At 37.8% G+C, this 5,828-nt stretch overlaps 1 protein-coding gene and 1 pseudogene across 1 annotated transcript in view; one reads left to right on the top strand and one right to left on the bottom strand.

Moving 5' to 3' along the window:
- The window catches only part of RMND5A (required for meiotic nuclear division 5 homolog A), a 73,315-nt gene that overhangs the window by 8,097 nt on the left and 59,390 nt on the right, over positions 1-5,828 (top strand). The window lies entirely within an intron of this gene.
- LOC109375919 (transcription factor BTF3 pseudogene) lies at positions 3,680-4,218 on the bottom strand (annotated as a pseudogene).

Here is a 5,828-nt window from a genome sequence, read left to right as displayed (position 1 = left end):
CTTAAAGAATTGAGATTAGAATTTCCAGTAGGACTTGAGGCTTTTAGAAATATATACTTTCACCTTATTTGGATTTGGTGATTGTATGGCTGAGCTCAGAATGGCTCTTTGGGAATACTGGGGAGTCGATAATAAGGCTTATCTTGCTAAATCTATCTCCATTTAAGATTGAGGCCTGAATACTGATTTCTTATTGTACTGGGATACAGTCTGCTGTGTGTTATCTTTGATGAGTTTTGCTGTATCTGTGGACCCATACAGATTTTAATACCTTATCATTGATATATGAAGACATTTGGGAGGAGATAGGAGAGACTTCTTTAAAAAGAAATTAGGGCCTCAGTCCTCCAAGAACTTGGAGGCCAATGAAGAGATAAGAAGATGAGTCTGCTCTTGTGGAATTAAATACAGTTTTGCCCTTGAGCTCAGGAGATCTGGATTTGAGTCCTTTCTCTGCCATTGACTGGTTATACAATCTTGCTTAGCCTGTTTCCTTTTCAGTAAACTGATAACTTATATCACAGTTATGGGAATTAAATAGATAATAGATGTGAACTGGCTTTGAAATCTGTAAAACAAGGTGTATTTGTTATTTTTAAGGTCTGTGCCTTTAATCAGTGTTAAGCACTGTTTTAGTTGAGACACTTTGACTCTTCAGATATATTTATTACTGGTGTATATTAAATACCATTCTGTGCCCAGGGAATGTATCTGCTTAATATTGTAAAGAATACTCAAAATGTACAATATAAGAAACAGAGTCTTCAAGAAACTTTAGTTGGATAACAAGACCAGACTTTTATGTTTGAGAGGTGGGGGCGGGGACCAAGGCCATGGCACAGTATATACCGTATTTCCCCTTGTGTAAGATACTCCCATGTATACGATGCACCTTAATTTGGGGGCCCGAAATTTGAATATAAATGTACTACATAAAGTTATTGAACTCAAGTTTTATTCATCATAAAAAAGTAAGATTCGAAAAAAGCAGGAAATGCAAGAAAAAAACCCCCTACAACCACTGTATAAGACGCACCCAGTTTTTAGACCCCAAATTTTTTGAAAAATGGGTTTTATACATGGGGAAATACGGTATAACAGTGCTTCTGGCTGGCACAAATACTAGCAGTTTAGAAAAATGGGAAGAGAAGGAGCCCTTAGAAAGAACTACATGGGGAACTTTAGATAGGGCACCTGGTCAATAGTGGTTAAACACTGGTTATAGTTGAAACTGGGTTAAGTCTTTTGGGAGTTAAAAAGGACAAGCAATTGTTCTCATGCTCTAAGAACTTTCTATCTAGTTAGGGACATGAGACTGATAATGTTTTTAACAAACACAAACAAACAATGCCCTGTAATACAAGGCCATATACAGACAGTTCCTGATTTAGATGGTTTGACTTAGGAATTTTTTGACTTTACAGTGGTGTGAAAGCAATATACATTCAGTAGAGACCATACTTAGAGTTTTGAGTTTTGAATTTTGATCTTTCCCTGGGCTGGTGATATGTGCTAGGATACAAGATGCTGACAGCAGCAACAAGCCACAGCTCCAATCAGCCATGTGATCACGAAGGTAAACAATTGATACTCTACAGTATATTCATTGTGTTAGATAATTTTGCTCAACTATATGGTAATATAAGTGTTCTGAGTACGTTTAAGGTAGGCTAGGCTAAGTTATGATGTTTGGTAGGTTAGCTGTATTAAATGCATTTTCGACTTATGATATTTTCTATGATGGGATTATCTGGAAATAACCCCATAAATTGAGGAGCATCTGTATATAGGGCAAATGCTGACTGAGTGGTACAGACTAGACGGGGTAGGGGTTGAGACAGGGAGAGACTCTTCCAACCTGTGGAAAGTTTCAATAACAAATTGAGTGTGGATAGTAGGAAGATAGGATGGGGCGCCAGGAGAGGAGGTTGGTAAGAACAAAGGTGCAGGGGAGTGAGAGTACAAGAGATGTTCTGGGAACAGTGGAAGGCCAGGGTGGGGAGAAATGGAGTAAGAGAATTAAAATTAAATTGGAATCAGGTTTTATATAGTCATGGCTACCAGGGAAAGTTAGGCTGGGAAGATACTGAATGAGTGGGGTTGGGGGAGTGATCTTTGATTTAGAGACCAGTTGTCGGCAGCATTTAAGCTGGTTGGAGTTGGGAGTGAGGTTTGGCTAGAAGACTAGTTAAGGTAAAGTTAGGTTTCAACATATATTTGATAAAATAGGGACCCGTCTTTGGGTAGTCATGGTAGAGCTGCAAGGGGAACCCATGCATAGGATTCCTGAGGGAAGGAATTACCAGGACTTGGTGCATGGAATAGATGGAGTCTGGCAGAGTGGGAGAGAAAGGCTTGAGAAAGGAAAGGTTAATAATCTAAGGTTTTAAACATGAGTAGACAATTATGGAACCAGGAAGAAAATCGAAAGTTGAGGAGAGGAGAAGGTGGAAATTGGAGTTTGATTTTTAAATACAAAATCCAAATTTAAGTGTTAAAACCTTATGTGGTTCAGCCATTCATTTCAAAGATAAAGTGATAGTAGGTACCTAGAGATAATTCTCTACATTTTGAATTCGAAGGGAGTGAATAGATTCTCTAAAATGGACTATCTAGCAGACATTTAAAAACTTTGTACCTACATCCTCTTTTTCTTCTCTGTCCAGTTTTTGCCTTGTAGTCTACTTTTTTGAAGCCTTGCCTTTCTTCCCAATGCCAGTCATTTTGGTCTAGCTCTGTGCTCCAGGAGCACCATTAATCTGTACCATGTAATTTAGCTCTTAAATATAAACTTTTTTTTTCTTTCTCATGCTTGGTTTTGCAGCACACTAGGCTGTGATTTGGTGAGTAGATCAGAACACTTATGAAACAAACTGAATTGAGTCAACTTCTGAAGAAGATAAAACTTGAAGTTACTGGGAGCTGCTATTTTATATTATGACTGCTTTTTAAAATTCTGTTCATGGATCTAATAAAATCTTGATCTCTAATATTTCAGCTCTAACAGAGCTGAATCCACTCTTCTGTCCGGGGTTGACTGACAAAATACTATACTTTGCAGATTTACTATTAACATACTGAAAAAGTTTGTTTTCAGTGTGTATTTCCTGTAGTAAAATAATGAATATGTTCTATTTATGCCTTTTCCTTCCTCCTCTGAGTAAATCTCAGTTGAGCAACTGCTGTTCCTAGGTGCTGAGGTAGCTCTTAAGCATAAAACTAATAGGCCAGTTTAGTTTGCTATTTATAGTATGAAATAGTCCTTGCATTTTTTTTAATACTAACCTTACCTTTTCAAGTTTTTCTATTTTAATATTTTACAAGCATATCCATGTCCACCTTGTCAACTACTTCTTTAAAATCAATCTTAGACCCTTTTATCCGTTTTACTCCCATCCTAAATTTCCTAATCTCTCTAGAACACAATCTGTACCCTGAACACTGCTGACACAGGCATTGGTGCTCAATAAATATTGAGTCTAAGTGTCATGGTTACCCCCTCCTTTTTTTTTTTTTTATCTAGGCAAAGAACTTTATTAACATTTGTTTCAAACTTTATTCCCAAGCGTCTTCATCTTAATTAGCTGCAAAGAATGACTTGTGTATAAGCAAAAACTGAAAAGAGCTGCAGTGTCCAAGGGGCTTGGGCTTAAAAATATTAAGAGATCAAGATTTTTATCAGATCCATGAACAGAATTTTAAAAAGCAGTCATAATATAAAATAGCAGCTCCCAGTAACTTCTTCAAGTTTTATCTTCTTCAGAAGTTGACTCAGTTCAGTTTGCTTCCTTCTTGGAAGCCTCACCAAAATTCTCCACAAGATCTGGAACTTCACCATCATCATCCTCTCTGGTAGCAAGTGATGCTTTTCCGTTCCCAGATGGTTTGTGCAGAGCTTCGGCCAGTCTCCTGAAGCTAGTCAGACTGTTGGCACTGAGCTGGTTTAAGATGGCTGGGTAGCTCTTCTGTCAGCTGCTTGGTCTCAGCGTGGCCTCTGATGGTGAGAGTGTTCGCTGCCAGAGAGGCTTGAACTTCAGGGTTGTTCAAGTGGATCACTGCTCCTTGGTTTGTGAACACAGTCACCTCTTCAATACCAGAGAGATTGATTACCCCTAACTTCTTCAAAGAGAATTGAAGTTTTTTTATTGTCTGCTGTAGCTTTTCTGTGAACCACCTTCTTTCTGCGAGCAGTTCCTTTCCCACTGNAAACAAGCTCATAGAGCATTTTGATGGTTGCCAGATTGTGGGGTGGGGTTGGGAGGATGGATGAAGGGAGGAGGGGATTAAGAGATACAAATTGATAGTTACAAAATAGTCATGGGGATGTAGAGTATAGCATGGGGGATATAGTCAGTAGTATTGTAATAACTATGGTGTCAGATGGGTACAGGATTTATTGAGGTGATCACTTTGTAAGTTATATAAATGTCTATAATCACTGTGCTGTACACCTGAAGCTAATATAATACTGTATGTCAACTATAATTGAAAAAATACTTAAAAAAATTTGAGGGTGACAAATGAGAGGTAAGTAGGCAATTAAGTATGAAAGGAGAAAACAAATTATGGTGATCACATTTTAAATTTCTGTGATGTATCATAGGTAGACAGAAAGCAAAGGTCCAGGGTCACGTGTTAAGTGTAACTTTTCATTTTAGAATTTGGGTTGTATATATTATACATATGTATTGAAAAGTATGCTTATATATAAATTCTTTGTGCTTTTCAGAGCCTACCAGTGTTAAATGAATGTAAAAAATGGATCAGGGTTTGGTGGACTAATGGTTTGTTTACTTATTCAGGCTTATTCTTTAGTGTACTTGGGGCAGGGACAGAGCCTGGTCTCCCGTTTGTTAACATTTTGCTAAATACTTTTTACTAAATACTAACAAGACACTGTTGCAGGAATAATGACTAAGTTTTGAATTGAATAAAATTTGATATCTACATTTAACATCTAGCCTGGAAAGTAGCAGGTAAGTAGGTCAGAAAAGTTCGAGTGGATAACAGTAGCCATTGTTCAAATACTCTTAAGAGGAGAATAGACTAGTAACCAAACTACTTGAGTTATTTTAGATGGTGAGAATAATGGGTCATTGTTGGTATTTCCAGTTGGGTTTAGAAGTAGATTTAACTTTTTCAGCCATTCCTTTCCAGGCTCATTTAAGAGATAATTCTTTGTTATTTGACCACCTTATTCATTCAGACTAGTATGTTAATTGGGAATCTTTTGGTTGAAGGTGGCAGAATAGTTTTAAGTTAAAATGGAATTTGTTGGCTCATAACTAAATAGGTGGAGGTTAGGCCAGGCTGGCTCCAGGGGCACAAAGGATGTCATGAGGACTGGTCTTATTCTCTTCTCAGCTGTGCTTTCCATGGTTGGCTCATTCTTAAAGGAGCTTTTTTCCCATATGGACTTAAAGATGGCCAATGGAGCTCATGTCACCTTTACTGCTAGGGACCCCAAAGACAGGAACATGCCTTTGTCTGTATTTCCAACAAAATTATCAGGGACTACCTCTGTTGTCTTGGTTTGGGTGATATAAGCCTCTCCCTGAATCAATAGCTGGGGCCAGGGCATGTCATTCATTGGTCACCTTGGTCTGTGCTTTCCCTGTGTAGGTAGATGTATGGTCATGTGATCCACTATTGAATCAGATAGAGGAGAGAGTTCTAGAAAGGAAAACTTGCACCTAGGACAAAAGTCTACTTTAGATATATATGTTATAGTTGAGTTACATTAATAGCATTGTTCTTTGAGATGTTTTCTTGGCTAGTCTAACCTTTATTTCTCAGCTTTTGCCTTGCCTCCTAACTATAATGTTCGT

This window comes from Hipposideros armiger, unplaced genomic scaffold, assembly GCF_001890085.2.
Source record: "Hipposideros armiger isolate ML-2016 unplaced genomic scaffold, ASM189008v1 scaffold_1003, whole genome shotgun sequence".
Classification (NCBI taxonomy): domain Eukaryota; kingdom Metazoa; phylum Chordata; class Mammalia; order Chiroptera; family Hipposideridae; genus Hipposideros; species Hipposideros armiger.
The sequence above is the reverse complement of the archived record's forward strand: the minus strand, read 5'-3'. Positions and strand labels throughout refer to the sequence as shown.